Genomic DNA, 11,361 nt, shown 5'->3' on the forward strand with positions numbered 1-11,361 from the left:
GGTGAAACAGCATCTCTTTCGTAAGTTGTACGGGCTAATGCCGAATTCAGAGCAGCTCATATTACATACAGGCTTGCACCGTGATCCTGCAATGCACGTCGTCTTTATTGGCTGCACCAGCGAAATTCCTACAACATACAACAAAAGTTGTTAAAAATATGCGCAACATTTTAATAAACACCAAATGCGGTGTCAGCTATTAATGTATGTCTCCCAAACACATCCTCCTCTACTTTCCTCTGTCTGCCCTTTCCCCTTGTCCCTATTGTGAAGTAGCATGCTATACGCGACTCCAAGTAAGCGCTCGCCATCTAGTGGCCGTGCCGGCAAACAGCCGATCCAGGTTTGCGCTTGAAGTCAGAGATGGTCTCCTGTCATGGCATGCACTGAATACCTTCTATTACTGAAACTGTCGTGATGCCACCTTGCACAAGTCCGAAAATGAAAAAAAAAGACGGATGTTGAAAGACCTTTGTACGGTTTGTTGCGTACCACTATTCGTGTCATCGCGGTGGAAAGACAGCAATTTATGATTTACCTTTTCCCGAAATAAGCAGACGACGTGCATCGGAAAGCCACGTGCTTGATAAGAAACTCCCGCAATGGGAAAGGGTGACTGCTTCTATACCAGTTTGTTTCAAACACTTCAATAGAGTCGACTTCTTTATTCCCGGCGAGTAGAGCATTGATTTATTTACAGCGAAGCTGTATATAGCTAGTTTCCAGAGCATCGATGTCCGTAGAGCGAAAATTCAGAGCATCGTGCAATACTGGTTCGACACGCAGTGGAGGTGAAGCAGGCTTGAACCACTCCGCCAAATTACAAAAATAAATTTAATATCTTGGGTTCAAACACTCGTACAACCCGTATGAGATCTTAACCTGATAAGAACAGATACTACACTTTGACCCACGTCGGCCATGTCTACGTTCACACCATACACGTGTACGCCATCCCAAGTATTCAAACTAGTGCCTACCAATCTGAGTGTCTTCTGTCTCCTGACGTCATGTTCTACGTAGGCTCTTTTCCTCAGTCCTGCTCTGACTGTGAAATTTGTAGGCCGCGTGTTTCGGAAGAAGAACAGCGTGCCTACCGAGAACGACGGCGTGAACAGAAAAGGGAATGGGCGCGGTGGTGGCGGAAGGAGCCCACCGACGATGAGTGGGCCGCGGACGCCAAGTGTAAGTGTGCTGCCCGCCAGGACTGCGAGGCAGAAACAAATGCGAACCGTCCCTGTGGCTCCGATCCCACAAAATTGGAAAGTTTCTCCGGAGCAACGGTCAATCACCACATACACAGCTTCGCTGGTCATACACCTTCCCAGAGTGAATGGCACTGATTTTTAAAAATTATTTTAGATATCCCGCAGGCGCTTCAAATTCCGGAGTGTACTTTGTTTAGGCAGGCTCTTTATTAAATTACAGTGATGTATACTTAAGCTTAATTTGCTTTTGTTCGATTATATTTTGCTCCCCCAGTATTAGGGTTACTTTTGTTTTAAACAGCAGGAATATTCTCCCTAATGTGCTTTTGTCGCCAAGCATGTTAGAAGGAATGATTCCTTTTTATTTATTGTAAACATCATGCAGGCATTAAAAATTACGGAAGGTGTGAAATTGACAATGCCATATGTTTTGACAGGTGACATGCGAATTGACAGGCAATATATCGTTTTCAAAGCATGCCTTAGTTTGGCGGTGCAAGCGGAAGATGCTGTATTCTCATTCAACACGTTGAATTGTAAGTTTATTTGCTCGCAAGAAATTCAGAAGCAGCAGCAAACAGCGCTCCTTCCAGCTTTGGAGTGTTCGGCCGGCGCGCAGCGCCTCTAGTTTCTTTTGCACACTGTGGACACATCTAAATTGAACAAGAACTTGTTAAGTTCGTTTCCACGTCATGCATTTAAACTAATACAAAGACACATTAGTGACTGTGCCGACAAGGAAATCGCGGTTAGATTTTTGGAAACCGGTTGGAATAAACCTGTTCGCGCGTTGCTCCATGGGTACAGGTACGATAATTGAATGCTTTCGGCCTTCACATAAGCAACTTGGTGCGATTGGCTGTTACTCAATTTTCACGTTCCACCGCGGCTTGATAATTCCTACGGGCGGCAGGTGTGTGCTGTGTTCCCGAGCCCGGACACTAGCTCGAACACTGCTTACCGCGAGCATGAACAAGCGCCAGTCATCGCGCGCAGGCGACCTTATCACACGTATCAGCTAACTATATAAAGTAAGATCCAGCCCGACTGACAAAGGGAACTCTCATTTCTTCTTATCCGAAGAACACTAGCCAGGTAACTTTACAGTTTTTAGTCTCGTTCTTTCAGTGCTCAATATCCGTACTTTGCTTCTGAATGTATGGCAGACGTTACAATATATAATTGTGGGATGCTGTGCGATATACTGAAACGCGAGTAGCAGTGCAGGGTTGCTTATATGAGGGTCGGAAACAATCAAGTATCATAGCTGTACCAGTGGATCAACGCCACGAACACGGGCTTGTACCTTTCGGAGGCCCGTTACGCACAAACACATGCAGTTTTACAGCGTAAGCTGTTATGGGCTCGTTCCAATAGCCGTTTCTGGTCGCGATGATGCCGCCGCCGGCGTTTGCCCGTAACCGCTATCGACGGCAATTGAAAAAAAAAGTACTCGCTCCCCACCGGGATTGAATCCAGGCCTACTGCGTGGGAGTCGGACACTTTACCACTGAGCCACGCAAGCGCTTGCTATTAGGCAGAGCAAAAATTGCCGTTATACGCGCCCTATCGGCCGGCGTGCGGGCGCACCCGACCCGAGCCTCCGCCAATATGGTGGCGCCATCTAGTTAACGTGCCTGCAACCGCCGCGTGCGATGAGACGCGATTCAGACGCGATCTGATTCAGACGAGGCGCGCAATCAACGCTTTCCCGATGTTAGATGTTCGCCACGTATTCTGGGTACCTCTTCGGTACACGTTATGGTGTGTCCTCGCAAGGTACGAACCGCTGCTGAAAAAGTGAATCGTAGAGCAACGTGCGCGGCTACAACCAGGCATCATCGGGCTCAGCAGACTGCTGTACAGAGAGCATTACAAGCCACAGCTCGCCATCGACGCCGACGCCGGGCGAACAATTCAAATCGTTCTCGTCAAAGTGGAGGCGAAGACACTTTGCCGCGAAGACCTTGTTGTGCGTGGTGCCGAAATTGGAGCGACTCTTGCACCGCTCAATCAGCTTACGCTGTGACTGTGCTGCGTGTGCCTGTGACATTTTAACCTCCGGCTCTCTTGAAATGCTCTTTGTCTTTAATAAAACCTGAGGCTGAATTGACGAAGCTTTCCGTTCATGCGTGCTCTTTGTCTTTGGCCGACTGCATTCGCTAATAAATTGTCGAACATCAGGAGTGGCTGAAGTTTCCTCTTACAAACAATTCGAGCGTAAGATGCTTTAGTGAACACGGGCCCTGATGCGGATCGCTGTACAGACCGGACGTTTGCACGCACACCTCAACTATTTCCGCAGTTTCGTCGCGGAAATCCTTGAAACCCATCGAAATGATGTGGTCGGCAGCAAGGACCCTTTCGGCTTCCAGGAAACACCTCGATTCGATGCCACAAAGGAGCGCAGTACCTAGCGAAAGAGCCGCTGTGAACCTGGATGTCGTAGCAATCTTTCTTTAGTTGGATAGTGCTGGCAGCACAAGTAAGTAGTCTGGAGTTTCCAATAGACATGCCCATCCAGCGAGCCCTCCCGCGCTTCCTCTTTCCTCACCCTATTACAAATGCCGCGAATGCTCTCTATCTATGTGGCCCATGCGCCAGCTCTACACAAGATTAGGCCTTTTTTTTCGCGAACTCCTCCAAGGCTCTAGTAAAGTTTTATCCCAGCCTTGTAGAATCTACACAAATTTGAACAAAATCAGATGTTCCATGATGCGCCAAGCTATCCTTCAAGTGTTAACGGGAGCATACTCAAAGTGCTTGAGGCCTGAACCACTTTTCCACAGACACGGGCAATTTGCAAGATGCACGCATGGCCCAATGAATTATTGCGTTCGTTTAAATCATCGCTCCGTCTCGAGGTCAACTTTTACCGAATTAGCGTGGTTAAGTGGTGGTACGCCTGCTGTTATTGAGGTAGCGAATGAGATAAATGTGTTTCGCATTTTTATCTAGGTGGACGGCTCTCTGTGTTATTGCATTTTTTAACACAAGCTCATGATGGCACTCGACTCAGGTAGGTTAATTGCTGGCTCTTGAGTCAAAATCATATAGCTACAAAAAATAATAGATTGCTCCTGTTTTCACGCACTTGTATTTTTCCGAGTAAATAGTAACTTTACAGTCACAAAAGTCGCAAAATGAGCGGAAAGCAACTTTAGGAAGTGATCATCCCATTCCGCAGCCGTGGCCTCGTTGTAGAGCGTCCGCCTCAGCTAAGGGAGTTAGGGCGTTTGATTCCCCCCGCCGCCAGGCACCCATTGGTTCAAATGGGCCCAAGTGTGCCCTGGCCTGGCGTTCGCTTTTTTTTTTTTTTTCAGGGGGCTCGGGAAAGAAGCCTGCGCCATAAATTCCCGTCGAAACCCTCGTGAGCACAAAAAAAAAGAATTGATGTTTGGGCCTGTGCCGCCATTTATATTCAAGTTGATTTTACATGACCCTAGAACGCTTTCGGACACTGTGGTTGCCCACAGGGCTAACTTGATAAGGAGACAGGAGCACTCAAACACTAATGCTAACCTAAACTGTTTTAATGCAAAAAGAAAAAAACTCACTTCCATTCCACTCTCTGAAGGTCGATGACCAGCGGAGCTGTATATATGGTGCAACATGTATATATGTGTATATTTACATGCAATAATATGGTGATAAAGTATATTGATTTAAATAAAGACACATACCGCATGAATTATAATTGTCTATCGTCTTTGTTATTTTGTCACGACACAGAGGTGATGCGAAATTTTGAACACAGGTAGACACATATTTATTGTCTTTGTTCGTGGTCATCGTGACGATAGGTAGGCACACGCATTTGCGTATCACCTCTGTTAATAAATGTGTCAGTCACGTAAGGCAATGAATGGCTCATACCGTGTAAACGTGGCCTCCCCATTACGGCGACAGAAGTGAAATTCTACGCTGGAATGATGAGCGGCAACGGGGCCACCTGTGGAAGAAGACCACGACGACGCACACTGTGAGCAGTTGCACAAGCGCGTTCGCGCGGTTGCATGGGCGCCTATGAGCCCGTTGTGGAAGAAGACGACGACGCTCGAGCCATTGCTGATGATCATACTTTTTGGTCTACGCGTTCGAACTACGCACGCAGCGATCCGCTAATAACTGGAGTATAACAGCTCCGCTGTAAAAACCGCTTACGTATAGCCTGTGTCCAACGTAACTTCTGCCCAAATTTAAAAAAAAAAAAACATGCAAGTGCCACGTAGCTGGAGAGAACCAAGGTACTATTTTGTGCCGTCGCTTGGAGGAAGTAAGACTATTTTCGCATTTCGCCTGCTTACATAAGTAGTTTTTACCAATTATGTAAACATATAGGTATTGTGTAAACACATAAATGGGTTTCCCAAGCCTGAAAGAAACCCCGTCAAACACGAAAAAGCGCGATGCGACTAGTCAAGTGGCACTCGTAATCGGATCTGCATCCATAAATTGTGGTAGTCATGCCGATCTTCCGTTTTTGCCACTTTATTAGACAATAATTGGCACAATGCTCGGTCAGGCCAACAATGATGCGGCCGCGTGATAGCTGGATTCTGTAAAGCAGGCCTTGTGCGTAGTCTACGTAGTTGTTGCCGTGCCATGTAAACTTACCCACTGTGGCCCCATCGCAGTGCCTGTTATGCTGTGATGCTGTCATTGTCCTCCAGGTTTGACGTTTCTTATCTCACTTTTATTCTTGACTTCATGAATGTTTCTTTATATGTAATGTAACAATAAAAGGCGCCCATTACCATCGTCATTACTACATGCCTCAGTAATAGGTGCTATTCATGGGGGAAGTAAAAACTGAGGAGTGAGTGAGTACGAACTTTATTGAGGTCCTGAGGAGAAAGAATTAAAGCTGGGCCGGAGGCCCCTTCAATCGATCCGGTGGCTCCACCCAGGTCGGGGCCGGTAGACATAGTCCTTCGGCGACGGCCCGGACCCTATCGAAACTGAGGAGAGGCCCTGACGTTACTTTTTGTGAAGCTCATTGATACCGGAAGTTGGCGTTATTCTGCCATCATGGTGCGGCAGATTCGCCTCTCTTGTTTGCAGCTCTTGCCTTTGGCGCAAAGCCAGGTGGGCTGCGCGGACGTGCGGGCGCCGTTGTGATCCGACATCCGACAAACGGATCCAATCGCGGTGTATACCATCGCGATACCATCGCCTAAGTCACTTCGCCCGAGTATTGTGCTCTAGGGCTGCGAGGACTTTGTAATGAACTCCGCAAATTAGACTGAGAGAGGTCCTCCATTAGAGGTCCGCCAGCTTATCTGAACATAAATGTGTGCATTCTCACTGCACTGCAAGAATGAATGAATGAAAAACTTTATTTTGTGAGCTTTTCAGCGCATGCGCCAGATGGAATTGGTTCCCACTTCCCGGGAATCCATATGCTGTTCTCGCTGCCTGGCCCCTGGTTACGTGCCAAAGCTAGTCTTCATGGGCGGCGCTGGATAGGAAGATCTTCCATCGCTCTCTAAGGGGTTGGATGGGTAGGGGGATCATGTTGTGGTTAGGATTGGTGAGGAGTGGTGGGTGTTGTTGGCTATAAATTTGTGCACTGCAAGAATGCACAGGCGATGACCAGCAGCATGCTTTACACACATCACGACACATCGTCCTATGGCTAGCCCATCTGCCATTTTTGAGGACGAACACGTATGCTGGTCGTGGATTTCGGAATCGTATTGCTTTAGGCGACATGTTTCGGGTGGCCGCGCCCCGCGGCGATGTGACGAGCCACAGCTCGTCGACGAAGCGGCCAGCACAAGAGAACGTCGTTACGCGTTTCAATACACCGACTGCGGCCTGAGGTATATGGTTCTCACGGTAAGTGAAAGCTTCACGGAAACAAAGTTCTGTAGTATCCTCCTCGCGGTGGCGAACAGTACGCGCGTATGCGTGCGTCTAGCGCATTGACCGGGCCAATACGAGCGACAGACAGCCGTTTGATGGGTGCGCAGGCGTACGTTCTTCTGTAGAGCCTTGTTCACTCTTGCACCGTATCCACCAACCTTCACTCCCTGCGCCCGTCTTGCACACTGATGAGATGTCTGAGGTAAGGAGGGATCGTCCCTTAATTACTTAGAGCAGCCGCTTCTTTCCCATCCTCCCACGTGGCTCTTTTGCGTGCTACAAATGCATCGTCTGCTGTCAAAAGCACAAACCCTGCACAGCTGCTACTGACCTGCAAGGCGTTTACTGTAGATATTATGAAGCACTCTGTCATGACAAGTTAGCATGAATCAACCGAAAAGGGGCTAATATAGTCCCAGATCGTCATTCGTCCTTGGCGTGGTACTAGATGTACGGCGTTGCACGCGAGCTCGGTTCATGCTTTTGACTTCTTCCAGTTCCACCAAGCCACAACAACAAATGGTAGAGCACAGTTTATATTGTCACGTAGTAGTGACGCTGAAGTAAACAGTCGTAAAACTGTGTATGCCGAAACTGATTCTTTATTGGGCGAACCTGTGCCCACAAAAGCAAGCTACACTCGAAGCACAACGAAAGCGGCGAACACAGTCGGTGATCGTCGAAATCTGATCAGCGGCGAAACGCGTCGGCTTTTATACCTGAGTCATCGAAGGTTCCACATTAATCCCTGATGCCCGCGTGTCTTCCAGAAAGTTCTAGACAATTCGCGTCGCTCATACAATCAGATTACATGAGCGTCGGTGACCACAAACGACGGATACAAACATCGATAACGTTCGAGAAGCTTCCGATGCAGGCGCGAGCTGCGCCGAGCGATAACGTTTAACATTTGTTAGCCGGTGGAAAGCGGCCACCGGTGAAAGATAAACATGTATACGTTTCAATATAATACAGCGGAACGAAACCCGGAGATTAACGCAATCCTGCACACATGATGCCTTTGCCGCGGTACGAGACCTACCTGGCAGCCACGGTGTAAGATATATACTCTTTAGGTGAGGACACTCGCCAGACTCGATCGACCAGATAAAGTAGCAAAGGCGCGCGCCGATCGGCCCGGTGACGGCAGCGGATACCTATCGGCAGTACGACGCAACTTCAACACAGAAAGCTTTTTATTGGTTTAATCTCCCGTTGTTATAACAACCGGCGGTTCGCGGGAAATCCGAAATTATTGAGTGACGCACGAAGCTAGGTCACTGGGGAGAGGGCATGAGCGCGTTCGTTGTCACCACAAGCTCTCGCCTGCGTTCTAACTGAAGTTGTGTCGTTCCGCCGATAGGTATCCCCTGCCGTCACCGCCCCCGATAGACGCGCGCCCTTGCTACTTTATCTGGTCGATCGCGTCTAGCAAGCAAGCCGAGAAGTGTCCCCACCTAAAGAGTATATATCTTACACTGTGCTGGCAGCATAAGCATGAGTACACACCTGCATAACAAAACCGCCATTGTGCCCCGACAACATGGCCTTTACCGCAAAAGTACCACGTGACTTCCTCCATACTCTTCTTCTAGCGTGAGGACTGCGTAGGGCCTCTCCTGCGCTTTTTTTTTCCTTTCTCTATGGTTCTTTTAATTGCCAGCGACGCCTCTGAAACCAAATGAATTCATTCAAGTATGTAAAATGGACGAATAAGTGAGAGGTGCAACGAGTGTTCCTTTGTATGTCCTTTTTTTTTTTAGGAGCGAAGCTCCTTAACGCCAAGATATAGTGCAGCGTTTTCGGTGCGCCTGCCGCGACAGGCGAAGTCGGATACGCTACGCCAGACACGCCAGCCTGTGGAAGAAATTTGCCTCTACAGTTCGGCGCGCACGCCGCGCGAGGCTAGCGCCATCTCTGTGTGTGGGAGCGCAACTTCACGGCCGCGCGATCCATGGCGCTTGCGCATTCTCACTTTCTGACAGAATGTGCCCGCGCCGTCCGAGCTGCGCGCTTTTTTTTTTGACAAGAGAAGACACTTTATTTCAGACAACCTACATACATAGTTGCCTAGGGGCCAGTCATGCATAAAATATAAACATAAGTTCGACAAGAAATAACATCGTGATTTTTTACATACGCAAACACACAAAAAAAACCTTATACACAGGTATCGCTCCGTGTGCTGTTTTACTGCCTTCACGGCATGGCGTTAACTTGTCCTGACAGCCAGAGAAGATCGCAGTCCTAGTGCTAGTGCGTCGGCTACGTCAAAAGCGGAAGCGAAACATGTGCATACATCCTCACTTGCGTTGTCATCGTCCAAGGACGTTGAGAAAGCCACAGCCTGCGCTTTCACTACAAGCGCCGCAAGCCGCCATTTTGCTTTCTGCCCATTGCCCCTACAGCGCGCAGTGCATTCTAGTCTAGCGGCAGCCGCGTGAAATAGAACATGTTCTATCTCCGCGCCGGCGGCGCTGAGCGCGCCAGACGCAGCTGGGCACGCCGGCTACGCCGTGACGCCGGACTGTAGATTGTGCACTTTTCACCGGCGTTGCTTAACCGCGCCGCGCGTGGCCGCGCGCGCGCGTTACGCTGGACTATATCTTGCCCTTTAGATGTCCGTTGTCGCGGTCGTCGTCGTAGCTCCCCGCATACCGACCGCGCACAGGTGTTGCGCCGGCGCCGCGCCGCTGTCGCTACACTTAGCACTGCAGTATGGAGGAGCGCGAACGTAAGCGCAAACGTCGTCACTCTGATCTGACATTTCGAGAAGGAGACGCGGCAGTCCAACGGCAATGCCGCGAAGCTATCCCCGAGCTACGAGCTCGAGAAGCAGCAGCACGCCGGCAACGGCAGCAAGACCTCGAAGCGGAAGCTCGAGCAGCAGCCGTAATCGTCCAAGGAGCTTCTCTCCGTCATCAGCACTCACTTCGTGGATGGGCTGCCAATTTTTTCCTACTGTGTGCGCTGCAGAAACTTCAACGTGTATAACGAGTGAGACCGGCACGTAACTCGGCTGCAAGAAAAAAACACAAGGTATGGTGCTCAAACGATAATGAAGCTCGAAGAGTCGACCTCACTGTAGCAGAACGATGAACGAGCCATACAAAACAAAATGCATTCATACGAAAAATGAAAGTTTGGAATGGGAAACAACTAACAGGAAACATAATGAACAATATCATACAAAACGTTTCAACAGATATAAAGCAGGACACAATTCACTTCAGGCACACGCACCTCCGCAACGTTTATTGAATACAACCATGACTGGCGAGGGCGGTAAAACGGGCATTCTATGCGACTATGTCGAATGTTATTACACGCCTTCCGTGCTGATACCAACGTTTTTTAGCTTCGGACTGCCTAGGATGGCATGCAAAATACCTTGAAAAGGGAACTTAGCCTTCTGTTTATAAGGTAAATCGATTAAGCTAGGAAGAGTAAGGGGTGCAAAGCAAAAAAAAAAAAAAGAAACATACACGAGCTAGACGTACATCTCTCGTTTTATGTTGTGACCCTTCCGGCTGGCACGAAAGGTGCATGTTAACGTCATCAAGCAGTCTTTCGTTCACCCTAATTGTGCTTCGGGATTAAAGAATGCTTCCTTTTGCGATTGCACCCGTTGGTCGACACAGAAGGCAAAAAATAGCAGGAAATTTCTATGCAACATATTGGGTTTGTTCAACTGCGGGAAATTATTATGACGTCAGAGTTAATTAGGAAGGTCATTTACTAATCTGTTAAGGAAAGTTGCGGACAGAAAATTAGCTGTGAATAAGCAAGCATTCCTTCTTTTTATTGCTTTGTTCAACCAAGATTTGCTCAAAAGTTTAGCTGGTGTAAAATGGTTACAGGAAGTGAGATCTGAGAGAAATCGGAATATGTCGTCAACTTAGGCATGCAGCCTGTATTTCAGTCTTGCGGCCTGTAATAGTGTATGCGACTGACGTAAAGTTGCACTGATTTACTGGCCATACGCTAAACCCGCATTTAAAGGCGTCTTATTCGTGGTACCCACTTCCTGTAAACTTTTGACACCGACTGTATTTACCTACCATTCACTTGCATTTCTTGTTGGTATTGCGGCACCCTCTCATAAACAGTCTGTTTTTAAACGCCCTTCAAAAAACAAGGAAAAAGACACATTTTTTAAAGAAATATTGGCCCCGAATAAAGTTTCTGAAGAACAAGAAATTTAAATTTATATGCCTTCTGGCACGTGTCGTTGCTTCAAGGAAGGCATGTCAGCTTGTTTCGACGGAGTGACATTGCCTTGTAT

General features: G+C 48.2%; 1 non-coding gene across 1 annotated transcript; it reads right to left on the reverse strand.

Annotated features, from left to right (window-relative positions):
- Positions 1-735: 735 nt before the first annotated feature.
- Positions 736-923, reverse strand: LOC119443222 (U2 spliceosomal RNA). Its single transcript, XR_005190201.1, has one exon. It is a non-coding gene; the product is annotated as a U2 spliceosomal RNA (small nuclear RNA).
- Positions 924-11,361: the final 10,438 nt, after the last annotated feature.

The sequence above is a fragment of the Dermacentor silvarum genome, chromosome 2, assembly GCF_013339745.2.
Source record: "Dermacentor silvarum isolate Dsil-2018 chromosome 2, BIME_Dsil_1.4, whole genome shotgun sequence".
Lineage (NCBI taxonomy): Eukaryota > Metazoa > Arthropoda > Arachnida > Ixodida > Ixodidae > Dermacentor > Dermacentor silvarum.